Source organism: Protopterus annectens, chromosome 8.part0 (assembly GCF_019279795.1).
Source record: "Protopterus annectens isolate FY-2018-M chromosome 8.part0, PAN1.0, whole genome shotgun sequence".
NCBI classification, from domain to species: domain Eukaryota; kingdom Metazoa; phylum Chordata; order Ceratodontiformes; family Protopteridae; genus Protopterus; species Protopterus annectens.
Window position 1 is genome coordinate 1,097,415,461 of NC_056741.1, and position 22,972 is coordinate 1,097,438,432.

Here is a 22,972-nt window from a genome sequence, read left to right on the forward strand (position 1 = left end):
CAGACCATGTTAAAGCTAAGCTTTTGGATGCTCCTATGGAAAAGCAAAAATTATTTGGTTCCACGGCTCAAGAGGTCTTAAAGAAATTTGAAGAAAAGGCAAAATCTGTGCAAACAGTCAAAGACTTTCTGCAAGTCCAACCACCGAGATTCAGCAGAAATTGGCCTACTAAGAATTGGTCCTTTCCGGACTCAGACAGATCTCAGAGAGGCAGGAATAGACGTGCCAGAGGTAGAGGGCAAGCTAGAGGCTCCTACAGAGGCCGTCAGTGGCAGCCACCCAACCAGAGAGGTAGTGCAGGAACTACAACTGCTACACCAGGACAGACTCAATGACTTTATTTTGACTCCGCTGACCAGGGCTCAATTAGAAGCACCTTTGGGCAGAAAGCTTTCCTTATTCTCAAAAAATTGGCACAGCATTACAAGGGACACATGGACACTGCAAATAATAGACAAAGGATACAGGTTCCATTTCCACACATTGCCAAAAAGAAAAGCCATGCCAGACCTGCCACCAAATCAGAGGGCAGAGGCTTTGAAGCAAATTACCAACTTAATGCAAATGAAAGCCATAGAAAAGGTACCTCTTTCAGAACAAGGCCAAGGATTTTACTCCAGATTATTCCTTGTTCCAAGAAAAGAAAATCAATGGAGGCCTATTCTCGACTTGTCCGCACTGAATACTTACCTCATTGTGCCAAAATTCAAAATGCTGACTCTACAGCAACTCCTTCCCATGCTGGGCAAGGGGTCTTGGCTGGTGACTCTAGACCTCAAGGAGGCATACCTGCATGTCCCTATCCAACAAAGCTGCAGAAGACACCTCAGATTTCTTGCAGGGTCAGAGCATTATCAATTCTCAGCATTGCCCTTTGGCTTATCTACTGCACCCAGAGTATTCACGAAATGCCTGGCATCAGTAATTGCACACTGCAGACTTCAGGGGGTTCAAATCTACCAATATCTGGACGACTGCCTTATACAAGTGGACAACAAGCAAACTCTGTTAAAGGACTTGGACTATGCCATCCACCTGCTACAGGTCTTGGGATACACAGTCAACATCCACAAATCAAGACTTGTTCCATCCCAAAGAATAACTTTTCTGCGTGTGGATCTAGACACAACCACCCAAATGGCCTTTCCCACAGAAGAAAAACAAAAACAACTACCAGATTACTTCAAGAACCTGACAAGACAAACTTAGCTGACTGCAAGGAAAATCCTGCAGGCCCTGGGTTACATGGCATCTTGCATTCTTCTGATTCCACAAGCAAGACTGCATATGAGAAAATTACAATGGTACCTAAGGAGTTTATGGACTCAGCACAGTCACAGCTTAGAAACTTTGATCCCACTCATTCCATGCCTTCAAAAGGAATTTCTGTGGTGGGCTCAAGCCTGCCAGTCAAACAGCGGGTTGCCCTTCAGCAAGCCAAGAGCCAACCAAACCATCACCACGGATGCTTCAGACCAAGGTTGGGGAGCACACATGGAGGGCAGATGTATCCAAGGGCTATGGTCACAAAAAGAGCTGCGCATGCACATAAACCAAAAGGAAATGCTGGCAGTGATATACGCAATCGAGGCCTTCAAACCTTTCCTTCATCAAGGCCACCTGCTCATAAGGACAGACAACACCACAGTTATGTGGTACATAAACAAGCAAGGAGGCACCCATTCCTACCCTCTTTGCAGACTGGCAATGAATCTATGGGAACTTTCCTTGAAACTCAATATACAGCTACAGTCCCAGTTCGTGCCAGGGAAAGACAATATACTGGCAGACAGCTTAAGCAGAACTACCATGGATGCACACGAATGGATGCTGCACCCAGACATCTTCTTACTCATAACACAATCATGGGGAAGGCCGGAAATAGATCTGTTTGCTTCCCCCCACAATCATCAACTGAAGAAATTCTGCTCAAGAACATACCACCCACAAGCATGGAAAGTGGACGCTCTCTCTTTCAGCTGGAAAGCTCTAACAGTGTATGCTTTCCCACCTCTTCCATTAATGACCAAGGTCTTACTGAAGATCAGGGCAGAGCAGCCCAGAGTGATTCTGATAGCTCCAAACTGGCCAAGACAGCACTGGTACCCACTGTTAAAGAGCATGTCACAGACGAAACCGTGGCCTCTCCCCCTATGGCCACTTCTACTGACGCAGCACAATTTCAAGACTCTGCATTCCAACCTGAAAACCTTGCAGCTAACTGTCTGGAGAATACCATGACTCCTCCTCAGGATAACCTATCCCAGAGAGTGAAGGATATTATTATGGAAGCTTGACGGCCTTCTACAAGGAAGGCATATTCAGCAAAATGGAAAAGATTTCACACTTGGAACACAACAAAGGGCCTAGATGTGACACTGATGAACATGGCACTTATACTGGAATATTTGGCAGAATTGTTCCACAATGGACTGTCTTACTCTTCCATTAAGATACATGCCTCAGCAATTTCAGCAGAATACAATGTTAATCCACCTGTCTTCTCTCATCCTCTCCTAAGACAGTTTCTAAGAGGAATCAAAAACATCAATCCTCCAAGGAAACCGCCTCTACCTACCTGGGACCTTAACTTCGTGTTGGAAAAACTAACACTTCCTCCCTTTGAACCAGCAGCATCAGCAGATCTACAGTTTCTGTCTTGGAAAACTGCCTTCCTTCTGGCCATAACCACAGCAAGAAGAGTATCTGAGTTACAAGCTTTAATGGCAGTGCAGCCATTTCTTATCTTTCATCAGGACAGAGTTTCTTTGAGGACCAATCCTACATTTATGCCAAAGGTGGTATCCAGGGTATCTTTGAACCAAGCTATTCACTTGCCTACATTCTTCCCACAACCACAAAATAAAGGGGAGAAACTTCTGCACACCCTGGACATACACAGACAATTGCGCTACTACTTGGACAGAACTAAAAGTTACAGAAAGACTGACCAGTTGTTTGTAGCATATGCTGCTGGGGCCCAAGGAAAAGCAATTTCCAAACAGACAATTTCAAAATGGATAGGAAATTGCATTCGTTTTGTTACTCCTTTCATGGAAAAACTGTGCCAGCTAACATTAGACCTCATTCCACGAGAGCCACAGCCACCACCACAGCCTTCCTAAGAGGGTGGCTACCAAGGACGTTTAGAAGCTGCTACATGGAGCTCCGTGCATACATTTGCCAAGCATTACAATTTACCTTTATACTCCAGATCCAGAGCAGGTTTTGCTACGGCAGTCCTGCAGGGTATCTTAACTACACCATCCTTTACTTAGTACCTCCACCCCCAGATTGGCTATGGTATTCTACCCATATGTGATGGCTGCAGATGCATCCTTGAAGGACATAGTACAGTTTTGTACCTACCATAAATGTAGATGTCCGATAGGTATGCATCTGCAGTCAGGTTTACCCTCCCTCCTTCCCCTCTGTGGTATTCCTAGGGTGCTTACCCCTCTATTAGCTAGCTGGGGGAATCTATTATGGTGTATTTGTTTGTATATATATATGTACATATTTTTCTGCAAATGTTTGGAATTTTATTGCATTCCTCCAAATTTAGCCTTCCTAGAGGGCACCTGGCATCTGAGGCAAGAAAAACTGAGGAAGATGGCATCGGCTGATGCTTTTATACCCCAGACGCTCTGACGTCGGGGAAAGTGCGACATCAGCCGAGGCCAGACCCAGACTTTGGAATCCGGCCGACCGAAGGGCTGCCTGAGGCAGGACAACCCATATGTGATGACTGCAGATGCATACCTATCGGACATCTACATTTATGGTAGGCACAAAACTGTACTTTCTCTTATGTTATGCAAACAGTAGTTATATCTATTGGCAATTACAATACTCAATGACAGGATACATAGCATTAGTATTCATCTGACAGGTCAGCAGCATGATAGCAAAGATAACTGGAAGAGCCAGGTAACTATCCATGCACATAACACATGTAATATCCACCTCTCTACTATTGTTTGCAAGCAATAACAGCTGTGCATGTGTACAAGTTATGCAAATGTGTAGTGACCCTTGTTACACGTCTGGGCCAAATGGCTATGTGCACACCTACATAGAGTGGATATTGAGAGTACAGACACACTGGTTGAACTACCAGGTTTGTGTAGCCCAACCTAACAGCCGCCTGCACATACTGTATGTAAGGTAGTGCACAGCACTGGTAATGAAACAGGTTGCACATCATCCTTAACTCCAGTGTAACATCTGCAGCAGGAGTGTAAGATGTAGGAGACAGCTGCCCATGTGTAATAGCTGCATCATAGGTGATGGCTCACACTATCTGATTATATCCTGATCATGTTGATAGTGGCATCAGAGCCTATTGATACATGACTCTGTTTGGGGAGTGGATGTCTGTGCCCAGCAGAGCTCATGGTCCTGGTGGATATGTGAGTATATACCCAGAGAAGGAAACAGACGTGTAGACAATTGCATCATCTGTAATCAACTAACAGGATGTGATGTGCTCCTCGGAGGAGGATTGCTGCTAAAGGTAGCTACAATGTTTCTGTAATAGCCAGTGTTGTCACGTCCATAACACAAATATTAACATGTGAGCATCACTGTCTAAAACATCTTCATAGGCAATGTGTAAACTAAATACAGTACTTGGTACTTGTAGTACTGACTGCTCATACAGGCATGTCCACTAGTCAGCTACTGGTGTTTCCTAATGTCAGCTTTGTGTATGTGGCCATCCTGGGGAAATGTAATCTCTATGCCATGTACACTGCCAGACCCACCTAACACCATGCCCCACACATTGTTTGGGATGCAGCTACAGGGGTAAGCTGGAAGGCAACCCAGTCTACAGCCATGACTGGACTGGACAGTCATAAGGTGTAGGTTAACACATGCAGCTCATCAACACAACCAACACATACCCTTACCAGAACACAGTAAGTACACCCAGACACACTACCAGAAATCACACACATTCACAGACGCGTCTAAGTATCTGGCCAAACAAGTGACCCCCAAACAGGAAGAGACAGACACCAAAATACGCAAACTGTATGACATAGTTTGTATAATTGTGCACACCTCTGAACACATGACCGTAAACATGCCCAACAGTACTCATTTGTGATTGCAAACTCTAGCACTATGTTACACACCAACCTATACGAGGTCATACCTACTGTCAGCTGTCTGTCTGCCATGATTAATCACATACTCATACACTCAGACCACCTTTTGAACTATACAGATGGCTCTGGCATATTCCATGTTGCTGTGCAGGACCTGTGATGCAGTAGCCTGGACAGCATGGAAACACATGTAGGAACTGTCAGGTCTTGTAGACCATGCAGGTATGTCCCAAGACCTGGGTAGCATTTTGCTATTGGCCAGAATGATACTGCAGTACAGGGACAAAAGGATTGTATTCCACAATTGTCTAGTGTAGTAGTGCATGTCGCAGGGTATCCAGTATCTGTCGTCCTGGGATAACATGGTTGACAGACCATGATGCTTTGCCAGACAGGACCTGCACCTGTCACCCCTAGGAATCTGGATACAGCTTAGGGCTCATGCTTCCTCTATAGTGCCTTCATCATGCACGGTTCAGGTAAGGGTCCACTGCTGTTACAGGGACAGCCAAGCAATAAACTGCGGGTCTCGCTACACAGTGATACATGTCAGAAACACTATACGGACACACATATGTCAATCCCTAACATGGAGAACATATCTGTGCAGTGACTGAGACATAGGTTAATGCTTTGGACCTGCATGACCATGTTATAACACATACCTCACCTCTTGCCCATTATCCTTTACTGGAACACACGGGCCGCAGGTGTGTCCATATTCCTGAAGGATATGTACACCCCCACACTAATTGCACTTGCATAACATCAGATGCATTATGCTGAGCAACTACCTTTGTGCCACAGTGGAATTCAAAATGCACCTTGAGACAGATCACCCACCAGGCCGCAGACTTACCAACTGTCATAATGTGCTGTAATGGGGAAGATTAGGTCTGAGACAGAACCATAATATTGGCTACTCTCAACTATTCCATTATGAACTGTGAAGACTCCTCATGTACCAACACCTGCGCTCAATGCATGTTGGATTCCATCGACCCCACTGACCTGGATCACAGTAGTCACACAAACAGGGCTAACAGTATGCTACACATAGTTAGTCTCCAATGCCAATGTTATGTTCCCTAAGAGCAGAGTGGTGAGTGCAATGGCACCCATGCAGATGGACAATGCATGTGCAAATGCTGAATCCTACACAGATAAACCTTAAGCAGTCAAATATGTGCAGTGATTGTGCCATTGAAACAGAACCAGGAGTCAACTCAACACAAACAAGTAGGCAAACTGATGGTACCATGCTTTAAACTGTACCACAGAAGGCAGTAACTGTTGCAAGAGTGAACACACATGAGTGTAGGTGATCCCTGGTCAGCCTCAGTAAGATGCAGATACACCATATAAAACCACGCAAAGCTACCGTGAAACCAATCAGACACATATTATGAGACCAAGCACAGAGCATTCTATAGCTGTGTCATTAATCGTAATGGCAATGACAAGACCTGCCATGCTGCACAGCACTATGACATGGGAAGTACTGCACCTACAGAAATAACACCTGCTCATCCAGATAGGGTCTCGTAGAACCTAAACCCACTCCCACCCCCCCCACCCCCAGCAGGTACACTTAGCAATATATCTATGTACACTACAGGGCCCCTGTACTAACGACTATGCAGGTACAAGCTGCACTATCTAATGCCATACATACAGCTTTCATGGGATCTGTCAACATCCTAGGGTGTATCCTACACAAATGTAAGAACATTCAGCTATCCACATACACATCATGTTCAATCATAGCTCCATGTCAGGCTGTGTACACACCGAATGGTGCACAGCAACAGTTATCACACCCCACAAAGGGGGAGACACCATTGATAATGGGACACAATGCACAACTACCCTGCTTAGTCTGGTCTGTATGGCCATGAACCATGATCAATGTAATTGATGTACTCAGTACAGATGTAGATGACAGTAGGGTTGATTCACACTGCATATCATGACCTTGCCAGGTCGTAGGACACCATCACCCATACTGTGTTCCAGCTACACTCAGTAAACTATGTGTATATTCCTATGTCACAGGAGTGGTTGGCCACTGGACTGCTGGCAGAACCCACACTACAGAAGGTGTCTGACGAATACATGCACATCAAACCAGTGTCAACCACAGTAGGGGTCATTCCTGGTACTCCCCCTCTTTGTTATCTATACCACCTAGACTAACACAGAAGGCATTAGCCTATTGATGTCTGCAAATGACTATGAACTAGGAGCAATAGTCAACTCAATGTGTGCTGCATTCAACATACAGAAGGGCCTTAGTGTGTCAGATGTGTGGTGTGTGATGTATGGCCACAATCTGACAGATAAGTATTGCATTGTCATCCCCTATGTTATAAACCCTGTACCCATTAACTACCACCTAGGCAGTGGTCAACATAATGGCAACTGTGTGTATGGGATGCAGCTGGACAGTACTTCCCTTTGATAGTTACATCACCACAAAAGACAGGTAGTCGTATGTGGCACCCCTAATCATGACAGGGTGCCATCCAGGAATATAGAGATAACTGCTCAGCCATACTCAACACCCATGTGACCCATAATAGATCACATATTTCCTTTAAGGGTTATTGCCCATGTGTAGATAGCCTACACTGCCCTTCACAATCCCTAGCTGCACTATGTAGCATGCAGCCTACCCTGAATAAAGCCATGTCCAAACCAGAGGTGTTGGACATGCTATACTTAACACATTCTGATCCCAAATAAACACATTTATCATGGACATCCACCCTTCAAGTACAAGGATCACAACATGCCTGACAGATCCCGGTCCCATACACTTAACATACTCTTGCCATACTATGCATCCCTGTCCAGTGAAGCTGCACACACCCCCTCTGTGACATGGTGTGATGACCGCATGCCAAATATATCAGTAACCATGTGTTATTAGTTCTGTGGCACTGCTTTAACTGGCCACTGAATATTACCTGTTTGTTGCCTACAGCTAGGTAACCTGTCTGCCTATGCTCATAAATGGCCCAGGGCTTATAGCCTACTAGATCACTATGACCATACATGCCATAGTTGATATCCAACCCTGCAAATACCATCAAGCTAGCTATTGTCCCATGTGTTACACATGTGTAACACAGGCAATACATGGCAGGATGCTACACAGCTGTAAAGTGCCATGTAGATGTATATGGCAAAACACATACATGCTTGCAAGTCTGCAGGGTTACAGGTCATGTCCCTAATGGCTATGTATGACTATATATGTGGCATATACACAGCATTAAGGTCGATTGAATTAATGTGAACACATCCCATGTGCTGATAGGTAAAGACACCACTACAGGCAAACAGACATGCCGATGTCAAGACAACATCCACATGGTGTATGAGCAATGTCATCACATGACACACACACACACACACATATATGGCGATAACATCACATGACCAGTAGGTGTCAAATGTGTGTGACATATACATGTCAGTGGTGTTAGTGTCATGTAGATCTACAAAGACGTATTTGTAATCTTAATAAATGTGATACACATGTATGTTCAGCTGTACTGCTGTACTTCTCTGTGAGTTACTGTGACCTGTCTCCATCGTTATGTCTTCCAGGTATGCCATGTAGCAGACTGCTGCCATACAGCCGCTTGGAGGATGAGGTCCTTATCCTATACCTCCTCGACAACTACACAATGCTCTTCAGCCATGTGCCACAGGATGCACAGCAGCGGGATGCCCTGTGGGAGGAACTCTGCAGGAGGATAAATGATGTTGGCGGTAACAATCACACCTATCAGCAGATGTGCTGACACTGCACTGACCAGATAAGATGGGTGAAACAGCATGCTAATGCAATCACCAGGGGACAAGGTGCAACAGGTGGGGGACCACTCACCCAGCCCTCCACTCACACGTACCGAGGAGCTACTGGCCAACCTGGGGACACCTGCAGACCTCCATCCACAAGCTTTAGCTGGTATTGTGGAGTTGTGGAGGTGGGTGTCTCTCAACCACCAAGCCTGGAGTTGCCTGATAAGTCACTACTGCACATAAAACACAACCATATATCACATAGTTACATGTGTTACTGTACAATATGTAATGTAACAACATATGCAAGGCATGTATTCACACATGCCACATACTATAGTCTGCTACTCTATGTATACACAGATGTGCATACTCCATAGTATAGTGTATTGTACTGGCTTATGTGAAAACATAGACATTGCACCCTGTAGCTACCACACAGGTGTGGATAATGATCTTACTGCTGTGACACACCTGTTTAGGTACCTCTGGCATTCTGCAGCGACAGCAGCATGTGTCAGGTGAGATTATTATTTACCAGGCTTGATAATGCACATGCTATCTGCCATAACACACGTACACATAATGTATGGTGTCCTGGTGATGGACACTGGTCAGACCTGCAATGCATCACACTGTTTACTTATGTGAAACAGTTGAAGACTACATGAAACACCTACACTAAACCTTCCAAACTGTCATTGCCAGATGTGTGGACAACAGTGAATACAATGGTGGAGGTGTGTTCCACTGTAGGGACAGGTACTACATATCAGCATTACACATGTTGAGAATATGAACAGTACTGTACAGAGAGCATATGCGTGCACACACAATAAATGTGTTGGAGCTGGAGTATGCCCGGCCCACAGGATACACCCTTGTGGAGTATACCCTTGCTATGAATGTCACACAATGTCATGTGCTATCAGACATGCCCATGACATGTAGTGGGCTGACTGCAACACTGCTCAACTATCCTGCAAAACATGTCTCACATCCCATACATACCACCCTTTGTCTGCATAACCCTGTCCTCAGTGGAACATATGACATCTATGGGTGTATGTCATATGGGATAACACTGACATGTGAAATAAGATGGCCATCACAACCATTGGACTGAACATGTGTACACATGGCCATGGATGATGGCCAGAGACATGAAGCAAAACACACAGTAGAAGTGATGTACATGTGTGTACACCCTGTTGTACATTGGCTCAACACACTACAACTATGGCCTTTGTGTAATGGTGATATTGTGGATGTGAAACACTAAACATCATACAGGCCTGTGCACAGCTTGTGTAGGCATAACATGAAACTATCACATAACATGTCTTGAATATCTGCAGTGTGTCACGACATGGAAGCATTCACCTATACAGTATCCAAATACATACATGTATTGCACAACATACACATACATCCACATCAAGCCACAGATACAGTAGATTCACCTTGCTGGTGTTAGACATCACTGTTATGCCTGCTCTTCATGTGTGTGAGGTACACAGATGGCATGTGGGACATAGAGAACTTCTAAGTTAGCCATGTGTGGGCATAGTTGGCAGGTATCAGTAATATGGTTGCAGATGTGCAGGGGTGTCATCCGTATACCCTTCTGTGACCTGTGTCACACATTCCACATTAGGGTTTATTGTGTATACTGCTTTTGCCCCCATGTATGCAAACCTGGCTATGGGTTTGTTTGAGCTAGAGATCATTTATAAACATAAGTTTTTTTGTGAACATGTTGTTAAGTATTTTAGATACATTGACGATTTAATTTTTTTGGTGGAAGGTGGCAAGTTTTATGTAGAACAATTTGTTACAGATTTGAATACCAACAGGTTTTCCATAGAGTTTGATGGTATTAAAATAGGTACTTATATGCCTTTTCTAGATGTAGTTCTTGACATCTCTAGTGGTACTAACCTGGTGACCTCGGTTAATAGAAAATTTGCCGGGGGTACTCAATATGTTTATGGTACTAGTGCACATCCACCCCATACTATTCAATCTTTGCCCTATGGGGAAACACTTAGAATTTCCCGTTTATGTAATAATGATGAATTATTTAATAATGAGTTACAAATATTATTAAAATCTTTTTCTAACAGAGGTTATAGTAGAGCAATATTAGAAGATAGTTATAATAAGTTCTGTGTATACTATAATAAAAAAACAACTTCCTACTCTTGTTCCTTAGGGACTAAAAATAATATATTAAGAAATAGTACTACTGAAAAGGATAAAGAGAAAATATATTTTGTAACAACATATGGTTGTTTTACTGTAGAATTTATTAAAATAATTCAACAATTTTGGAAATACTTATGTTCTTTAAATAGTGTGAAAGCATGGTTGAATGTGGAATTAAAATTCTCTTACCATAGGGGTAGAAGTATGAAAGATATTTTAGTGAAAAATAGATTCAATTTTTCATTAGATACTATTATACATAAGGTACCAAAGGTGGGAACTTACCGATGTGGTAAATGTAAAGCATGTAATTTTGTCACTTCTTGCTTTGAATGTATTAATAATATCCCTTTTAATACTAACAATATGTTTAATTGCAATTCTGAGAAAGTTATCTATGCACTTCGGTGCCCTTGTAATAAATTTTACATAGGGGAAACCAAAAGAGCTTTTAAAATAAGGCTTATGGAGCATATTAGGGATATCAATAATAAAAAAGAAGAAAGCCCTGTAGCCATGCATTTTTTAAATTTTCATAACAGCAATAGTCAGGGGCTACAAGGGACTATTTTAGAACAAATACATGATTATAAATGCAGAAATGTTAATGTTAAACAATTGTTGTTACATAAAGAAGCTATATACATTTTGAAATTTAAAACTTTACATCCACTTGGTTTAAATGAGGAATTTAACTGGAGAATGTTGTTGAATTGATTATGATTGTTCAATTATTTTAATTATATAATTGTTTAATTGATGCCTCATTTTAGTATAAATATGTATGGGGTTGTATATGATTTGTACTCCTTGAAGGCTGTGGCCGAGATGTCAGAGTTTTAATAAATCGTGCTTTTGGTGGATTTCTTTTGTTTCATTTATTGTGTATACACCTCGGTGACGTGGGTCACATCCCACATTAGATATCTATTTATGTGAACATAGTCATGGCTATGAACTGTGTCAGTAGCTCACACTGTATAGCAATTGTGAAGCCACATGATGCCCTGCAATGGCTATGCACATCAGCTCAATGTGCAGTATGTCCCTGCATATCTGTAGGGTGGACAGACAACATTGCATCAGCTGAAGGACCATGTTAGTATAACACATCCCTGCATTGGGACACTATTACTGTATGTAGATTGGAAAGGACATCATTGTGTTACACATGTATGCATGTCATTCAACACATCAGCAGAAGACATCATACTACATGTGATTGGCAAGGTCATATGCCACACAGCAGGCCAGTGTACTGTAAACCTGTACTGGTCTGTGGCACCATTGCAAAGTAAAGACAGCCATGTCAAACATGTGTGAACAGCCACATGCACAATGTCTGCACTCAGCTCAGGGGTAGGTGGAATAATGTTGAACAGACATGCACTATTTTGGGGGAGATATGCAAGCTAGGGCTCAGGCAAACATAGTATGCAGTCGACATACCGTGCTGCTCATGTCCTCACACATAGGGACAGTGGCCAACACAAAGCATCAGTGGCAGATGTACAAAGGTCAGCAATGGTCTGTTAACATGTGGTGTATGTTGCACACACCATGGCAGTGCAGTGCAATGGTGCAAAGTGCATGCATTGTGTTGCAGGTATGGGGCATAGGCTACTAACACAAATGGTGCAATACAGGTATGTATGCTAACCACCACTATAATTATGTAAGGTGCATGCTGTCTGCTATACCACATGCATGCTGTTGTATGCAACTCAGGGATGTATGATAACTACCACTATAATTGCCTAAGCTGAAACTATAATTGTCTAAGCTGAATGCCATATGCCATATCACCTGCATGTAGTGTGTGTGTCTGTGTCTGTGTGTATCTGTGTGGGTGTCTGTGTGTGTGTGTCTCTGTGTGTGTTTGTGTGTCTCTGTCTGTCTATGTATGTCTCTGTCTGTCTGTGTGTGTCTGTCTGTTTGTCTCTGTGTGTCTCTGTGTCTCTGTCTGTGTGTGTCTGTCTGTGTGTGTGCCTCTGTCTGTCTCTGTCTGTGTGTCTGTGTGTGTCTCTGTCTGTCTGTGTGTGTCTGTTTGTCTGTATGTGTCTGGTATAACTTGTCATGTACAGTTCTTGTCTTCCCCTAACAGGTGTTGATGTAGGTGCATTGCCCTCCTGCGGTCCACCTGGTGTTAGTGTCACCACAGACTAGCAGTGATGATGATAGTATGATTGAGGCACAGGCAGGGTTGTCAGGGGCTGAATCTGTGCCATTGGTTGCCATTCCACCTATCACCCCCTCATCCTCGCACACAGTTTCCCTGCCTGCACATACCCCATCACCACCGGCCATAGAGGAAGGACATTTGGCGGGTGGTAGCATGGAACAGGGAAGTGTGGTGACTATGGAAGGTGTGCCTGCACACCATGCTCCCAGTCAACAGACTGATGATGTCCCACACAGGCATGTGCCCAGCGCTGCTCGTAGGTGGACCACTGGCCAACATGCCCCTGCGGGACCAAGCACATCAGCTGGAGTCACCAGACACATGTTTTGTGCTGTAATGGAGGCACATGCTGAATGGCACAACAGAGACGGTCTGAGGCTTCAGAGGGCTGCTGTCCGTTCATTAACTGACAACATCCAGGCACTTGCAAATGCTCACCATCATCTTGCAGATGTTTTGGATAGACGATTGGGTGACATGGTAGGAGTCCTTGACCATGGCATGTCAATTCTCAAGTGTGGAATGTCTGTGCTGGATCATCTGGTGGGAGTGAGGTGTCGGGCATGTGGACGTAGGCCAGCTACATCACCTGTTGAAGGTCTACATGAACATGTTACTGCTCATGCCCACTCCCATAGTGGCAGTAGCAGCAGCAGTTCACACCAGGACACAGCAGGCCACGTGCACGTGGTCCCAGATGGTCCCATGATTCCAGCGGACATGTGTCATTAGACGGTACCCAATCTGGACCTCTACCTGGTAGTGCCCAAGCAACCCCTGGCAGGCACAGTCACGTGGCCATGGCCAGACACCGTGAACTGTGACACCTGCCTTGTACATTCTGCAGCTGTCAATATTACCCCTGTGTAGGCCAGCCTCATGCCAGATCTGTGTGCATGCATACACACACACTGGAAACAAATGTAGGGCACCTTAACACAAACATGCATAACATCCACACATGCCCAATGATATCATAGGCCCTAACACACATGCATGATGTCATCCAATGGCACAGCCTAGGCCTCTGGCAAACATTATCACCCTGTGTATATGATGATGCCTGTGCCACATCCCTGTCATCCACACCATCGGTGCGGGGACATGTTCATATGGTCTGATGCACAGGGTGAACATACTAGGTAGACAATTGTAGATTACTATTGTTGAGTAGTGTTGACAGGCAGCAGACATACCATGTATTGCAGTTTTAGAATGCATTTTGTACGTCTGATAGCATGTATCATGTGTAACAACACTAACAGCGTGTTGATCTTGACGTTCTGCCTTCCTCTTTCAAGTATAGTTGCATGTGCCGAGGGATGATGGTGTTTGTGGGAGTCCCATATGTACATGTTGACTACCCACAAGTCAGTATGACAATGCCTGCATGCACTTTGCAGCTTCCACATCACAGTTATATTCTCCCATGTTTCAATTATGTTTACTGTTCTAATGATCCAAGAGCATGATAGCTGTGTAGTAAGCTACTGTGTTCAGAGCCATCACATCCATAGTGGGTAACATCACAGGTATAGTCACCTGGAGCGGGGAGTGGGTAAAAGAGTGTTATGCTGGATGACAAGGGTAAAGGCCAGTGGAAATAGTGGCTTCTCACTGGGAAGCAGTAATACCCACTGCCATGACAGCATGCTAACACAGACACACTCACACACTCAGGGATTCCAGACACAATAACACACACTCTGACACACACACACACACACACACACACACACACACACACACACACACTCACACACAAACACAGTTGCCAGTGTTCGGATGAGAACCCCTGCCTATGTGCATATCATCATTATAGTACTACGCAATTACAAGACGTGCCGCAGAGATTACACATGTACAGGTAGTTGGAATGGCCTAAGATCAAGGACATCGACAGGGATACTACAGTGCAGTGAGTGTATGTGGGGAGGGGGGGTCCATCAGTAGGCTATTTAACAACAGGTCACACCCCAGGGTGTACACATTAACAGGCGGTTAGTATGCCCATCTATTACTGATGATATCAACAGAGATGCTAGACTGCTTTGAGTGGATGGGGTGAGGGGGCATTAACATTTCGCTATGGTAAAATACAGCCTCACTGCAGGAACCGGACAGCCATACACACACACACACACACACACACACCGGCATTCACAATGATATACACCTATGTCACACACATACAGACACTTTACATGTGTGAGGTTTAACCACCTGCCTATGGCTTTCTTTCTACACTTCACTCTGTACTGGTGTCACCAACAGTGTTCAGGAGAGTGATAACATGTGGGATGTATTCCCAACCATACGTGACCACTATGGACACACACCCATGCGTGCCAGTACTGTGAATCAAACACATGGCTATCTCATGATAGGTACTACAGCAGTACAGCACTATCACATCCGGTACAATGCTTACTGACTCTTTCCTTTGACAACTGTGCTGATATATGCACAATATATGCATAGGGGAGGTATTACTGTTACAGGTGTCATGGGGTTTGCCTTCGGTGTCACCCTTACAGCATTCTACATTGTCCGTGTTCCACTTCAATTAACAAAACCTGACCTTAGCTGGTACACAGGTTATTGTAGGACTGGTTGTAACACACCAGTGAGCTGTCCTCAGTAATCATTCATCTGCAAAGAAGCCCCACCACTTAGTAGTCATGTCCAAACATCTGTCCATACCTTATGTACGGCTTACTGTACTTAGAGCATATCACCATATAGAGTTGGCAATGTTGAGGCTGTATTGCAACAGCATGCTGTACTAAGACAACAGTTACCTTCAGACATCAGACACTGCACACACATGGAATCTACACAAACAGCAATACATGTACACATATGCGGTCTACATCAGTATGTACACTAGCAGGTCACGAGGATACATTCCACACCTTCCCCACGCCATGTGTGAAACATAGCCAAGTATTACACCATAATGGGTGTTGTATTTATGTACTGGTAGGGCACCACCACTTTCACTGAGCAGCCAAGTATACATATATTACAACAGCACATAGCGTGACACACAGCATTATTCCATGTCATGCTCCTACAAACTGTTACTTGACAGTGCCATGGTGACACCAGGGCACTGTAATGGTCAACAGTGAGCACATCATATTTGCCACACACACCTCATGTGTACTGGAAGAGTGCCAGCAATGTGCTCTGTTGGAGCTAGGCAGTACACTCATTCAAGCATGTGCAAGGTCAGTGGCTTGTAAACATCTCACCCCAGCATGTACTGGCTATTGTGGTACTAAGGCTAATGTCCAGACAGCACACAGCATGCATAGCTTGCAATTGTTGACATGGGGTATATGTAGGAGCTGTGGCCACACATGGCTGTACATGTCATGAACATATCACCTGTGACAACTCAGGAACATACAGTGCAGAGCTGGATTTCCCTGGATCCATCAGTATAGGCCTTGTATAGGTCCTATGGTCCTGTTATGGGTATGTTTGTAGCCATTGCATTAGGTGGACATGTCTAAAGACATACATGCCACATGGGGTGTCATGGGTGGCCAGTAGAGTGGGGATATTACCTCTGTCAACATATATATCGAACCTTACATACTGTTAGCATGCTATCTGCCATGTGTGTAATGACTGTAGCCACCTCTATGTAGAAAGGTAAACAAAAGTTATGGTAATGTAATATATGTTGTATGAGTGTGGGATGTACATATCCAGGGCAGGTACGGTTAGGTCATATCCAACCATGAGGGTGTTGTTTACTGGTGTACAGCAACAGTTGACTGTGTTAATGCTGACAACATCCGAGGGACCCTGGTATTTGCACAACTGAGCAGGTTACAAACAGTGGTATTATTGCATTGCATAACACATTATGCAGCTGTTTCTGTACATGGGTACATTGCACAGTTGATGTAGGCCTAGGTACAGTCCACCAATCGAGGGTTATCTGGTGGTCTACCATACTATGTCATACCACATATGGATGTGTGTTGGTAGTCTGAGAGCAAGGTGGTAGATGTATATGAGGATACAACCTAGAATGCAGCATTTGTCACTGTCACCTGTACCTGACTCATCTGTGATGCGTTATGTCAGAGTAGTGGTCTTTACATGTGAGTATCCTTTATGAATATGTGTACACCACCCCCTGGTATGGTCCATACCACTATTATGGCCCACATGTCTGGATCTGAGTTATATGGTGGTAGTGCAATTGTGCACTACAAAGCCTTCAGCCAGGTGTTCCTCACTGCACAGATGTTGGTATTCCCCACTGTAGGTTCTACATTGAGCAAATGGATTACTAAAGCCACATATCTAGCATGGGTTAGCATAGGCATCCAATGCAATTGTCATGTAGGTGCCAGGGTGTTACTTCTGTGTGTATGACATTTGCCTTGGAATGCGGCTATATGGGTAAATGCGACCTAGGTATTATCCACACACATGTGTAACATGGATGCATTTGCTCTGTGTTGAAAGCTCATCGTTCAGTCATGACAGCCCAGAATGATAGACACTAGATAACATAATAACAGCAGGACATTGGCTCATTGTTTTGGCCTAGCAGTTGCCACCTGTACCATGACATCACTGTGCGTGGCATTAATGTGCTTGGTAGCAAATGCCCCATGTAAGGTGACGGACAGCGGCAGAACTTGTGTATATGACCAATGTGAGATATACTTAGGGTAGTAGTCCTGCTAATAATGACAACTACTACCACAGCCGGGAGAGGTCATCTTGTCACCTGCACCTCAGTACCATTACACAAGGTGGCTCACACATTATGCTTGCACATGTCACTTTTCCACATATAATTTTAGGTGCTTAGGATTTTCCTCTCTTTCCCCCTTGGCTGACCTGGTGTGACTCAGTATGAACTTCACATTTACCTACACTAACAAACTGCAGCTCCTGAATAACGGTGTCTACAGGATTGCAATTGGAAAACACAACAACAAATTGTTTCTCCCAGCAATTAATCGGAGTAGGTTACACACACAAAAAGCATTTGTTAAGCTTTCTCTTACAGTGCTGTGTAATTAAGCAAGTCACCATTTTGGTCAGCCATAGGGCTCTTTTCTACTTGAGCGTTTGCCTCCTTCCCCTGTAACTAAACTACACTGACTCTTACATTTGTCTCTCTGACCCTAATTTTTACAGGTATAATTTATACCTTTCTGGCTTTCTAACACTCAAGATATAGATTCCTTTTGAAAGTTTTACTTACTTGTCTGACATTTGAACAAGTAACCCTTGTAATAATCCTCAGAATTGTATACTGTTGGTCTGTCTTTCCTGCTAAACATCAGTAAAATTACAGTGCTGAGTGCAAGTAACATTACAGTGCTGAGTGCAGATTTTAGGCCCTTACATTCATTTACCTCTGGTGTGATGTCAGTTAATCAAGGTATTCCTCTAACCACTCCTACTGCCTTCTCTCCCCCCCTTTCCTCATACAGGTTAAACTGCTACTTAGTACAGGCATTGGTTCATCCCTGCTCCCCTTGCCCTTGCTTCACTCGGGCTTGCTTCACACCCCACCCTGCCCCCAAATTCCTCCTGCCCCTGATGCTGCTACATTTATTGGTACTAGACCACGCCCCACTTTTTTAAATCAATCAGTAACAACTTGTCACTCAACAGCACCACTCTCAGCCTGATACCACCAGTCCTCCAACTCTACTATTCCTTTTGCCTAAGTTTCAAGTCTCATTCAGTAGGTATGCTATCACCCAAAATAATCTTATTAACTCTACTTCTACCCCTTTTACTCATTCCATATATCCTAACAGCCTACGAATATCAGGATCACCCAGGTTTCCACTACCCTAAATTCCAAACATCCATCCTATCTACAACAGATAATAATGCACCCTTACTCACTTCCCTCATGCTTACTGCCTTAACCCCTAAATACTACCATCTTACTAGACCTAGTTACATTAGTCATAAAACTAGACACTATAACAAAACTTTATTCAAAATCTTAAGACTCATACACAGGATACACTACAACCTCACAAAGGATGGCGACATCCACCCAAACCCTGGTCCTTCCCCACCTGTTGACCCTAATCCCCCTACTATATCCCCTACCACCATAGCTCCAACAAATAGACCTCCTAACTCACTACTGGCCTGCCATCTAAACATTAAGAGCATACATAACAAAACTCAGCACCTGCATGCCCTCTTAGCTGTTCATTCCCCAGATATATTATGCCTAACAGAAACGTGGCTGAAGCCTGCCACCAAGGACCATGAGATTCTGCCACCAGGGTATAGTATGTTTCGACTAGACCATACCACCAGAAAGGGTGGTAGGGTAGCCATACTTTACAGGTCTACCCTATCTGTCAGCATAGACACCCAGCAACCACCCCAGTTCAATAATGCTGAAATTCTTATCTCAAAACTACAAATTAACAAAAACAAAAATGTAAACATTGTCTGTGTCTACATTCCCCCAGGGAGGAACACAGAAACCTTAGCAGACTTCTTATATTGGTTATCCAATAACCACCCCCAAGAAACAATTGTTCTTGGGGATTTCAACATTGACTGGAACACTTGCTCTTGTGAAACCCCCACAACCCACATAAACCTCTATGGATTTACTCAAATCATAACCTCCCCCACCAGGACAGGAAAACCCAATAACAAGGAAAGTACCCTAGACTTGATACTTGTCAATACCCATCTTCAATCTTTTAAATCAGGCACTTTGCCTGATGACCTAAGTGACCACTGCCTCATCTATGTAATCAAGCTCAAAGCAGACTGCTCCTACCAACCCACCTATAGAACATTAAGAAACAACAAGAATTTTATTCTCACCAAGTTTCAAAATTAACTTAAGGCATGCAACTGGTCAGTACTAAAAAGTCTCCCCCAAGATGAAGCAGTAGCATACTTTAACACCAAATTCCTTGCTATTCTTAACTCCCATGCTCCCAGCCTCTCTATTAGAACCAAAGTTAATATTACACCATGGCTTTCTAAAGATACCAAAACCAAAATTTAATTCAGAAACAAAACATGGGCCACCTACCAAAAAACAAAAGCCCCACTAGATCAACTAAGATTTAGACAGCTAAGGAATGACACCAAAAAATCCATAACCTTAGACCAAAAGAACCACTACTACCATCTACTGCAAAAACACCAAAACAAACCTCAAAAGTTCTGAGCAGGAATAAACAAACTATTCCACCCAGGCCAAACCGCCACTGCACCCCCCTCAGCTTCACAACAACAATCCCCAGTAGACATTACTAATAACTTCAACAGCTTCTTCACAAAGACTATCCAGTCTCTAGCCAGTCAACTCTCTCCCAATGGCTCTAATTCTAATGTAGCCACACCCAGTACCCAAACATACTTTACCTTCCAATCTGTTCCTACTCAACTTATTCATGCCCTACTTAAGAAACTAAGACCCACCACCCTAGCTGCCGACCACCTCCCAGCAGACTATCTGCAAAAGGCTGCTGACACCATAGCCTATCCCATCTCTATCTTGATCAACAGAGCTAAAGCTACTGTACCCACTATATGGAAAATCTCACATGTCATACCACTCTATAAAGGAGGTAGTTCCACTGAACTGTCAAACTTTAGACCCATAGCTATTCTGTCACCTCTAGCTAAAATTATGGAGAAGTGTGTACACATACAGCTCATGCACTACCTCACACACAACAAACTGTTGTCCAGCTTTGAGCATGGCGTTAAGCCACACCACAATACTACTTCTGCCCTCCTCTCTTTCTCTAATGTCATTAACCAAAACCGCAATAATAACAAACTATCCTCAGCACTCTTTCTAGATCTAGCCAAGGCTTTGGAAAATTGTTGACCACAAAATGCTTATAAATACATTGAAGGCCTTCTCCTTAAACAACCATGCACTCCAATGGTTTCAATCCTACCTGTAGGGCAGGCAACAGGCAGTCCTATGGCAGGACAAGCTATCATCCTGCCTACCCATCACATTAGGAGTACACCAGGGCTCGATACTCGGACCCCTTCTTTTTTCCATCTTTATCAATGACCTTCATTCAGTCATCCCAGATGCTACCTACATTCAATATGCAGATGACTCCACCTTGATTTGTTCTGACACCTCAACAGCTACTTTATTCACATTAACCCAAATTACCTTCAATACAGTGGACAAATGTCTCTTCAATCAACATCTAATCCTAAACCCCAACAAAACTAAGTTGCTCCTCTTCTCCTCCACATGCAGGACCCCCCCCCCCCTGCCAGCCTTCAACATAGCTGCTAACAATGGCACTATCATCTCCCCAGAAGCCCAAACTAAACTACTGGGTGTCATAGTTGATAACAACCGAAAGTTTGATGTGCATATCAATCAAACGGTCAAAACCATTAATAAAAAAATCGGCTCTCTTTACAGAATCAAACCTTTCCTTACCCCACTTGCTAGAACTGCAATTGCCCATTCCCATCTGCTATCAACTCTTCTCTATGCCTCACCTCTATTCTCCAACTTAAACAAAATAGATCTTAATAAACTATCATCCTTCTATAACCACATTGCCAGTTTTGCTACTGATACAGCCTACCGGATACACCACTGTCACAACCTAAATCGCTTAGGATGGCTTGAACTGTCAAGCCTACTGCAGTTCAACCAGCTAATAGTGGCACATAAAGTCCTTTACCAACCAGAAGATACACCTGCACTAAAAAATATTATCAGCCTCTACACCAGCACCCGGCCGCTGTGATCATCCACTAGACTCCTAGTTCAAACATACAAATCCAACTACTCAGCTGGGGACTCTGTTTGCCAATTCTGTTGGAAAAATATGGAACAGACTCCCAGCCGACTTGACCCTAGAACCCTCACTAACTCAATTCAAAAACAAACTCAAGAAATACTTCAAAACCCATTGGTTATGTCCTTGCACTAACCCCGACTAGTGAACTCTCTATTTCTTAGGTGCCTTACCTTCAACTACTTCTAACTTTTTTCTACCACTTCATTTCAGGAAGGGTCAATTGTATAACTGCTGCTCAGTGTGTCTTAAACCTGAATGTAATGTTATGTATGTTTAACTTTGAAAATAATGTTATGTTTTGTAAAATGTTTTATAATAAGTACTATACGTGCTAAATGCTGGTATTGCTTATGACTGTAATCTGCTTGAAACTAGCATTTACTAAATGTTCAATGTATATTATTATCTTGGAGCTTTTCTCCCCGGGCCTCCACTGAAAATGGACATGTATCCAGTTGGACTATCCCAGTCAACAAATGTAAAATAAAAATAAATAAATAATGCCACTGTCCACAACCTGCTATCAATGTATGCCTTTCAGGGCAGCAAGGTGTGTGACACATGCTGTAGGTTGCATCTGCCTGTGTGACCCAGATAAACTATTGTCTGTCACTTCCACACATGCATGAATGTGTATATGTAATATATATATATGTCAGTACTTCATGTACATGTATGCATGTGTATCACACAGCACAGACACAGATATATCATTTACAGGCCACATACAGGTATCAGGTAGTAAACCAGTATGATGTGCATATATACTGACAGGTAAGATGTACCTAACTGTAAACCTGTGTGTTTACAATAGTCCATTACAATGTGTT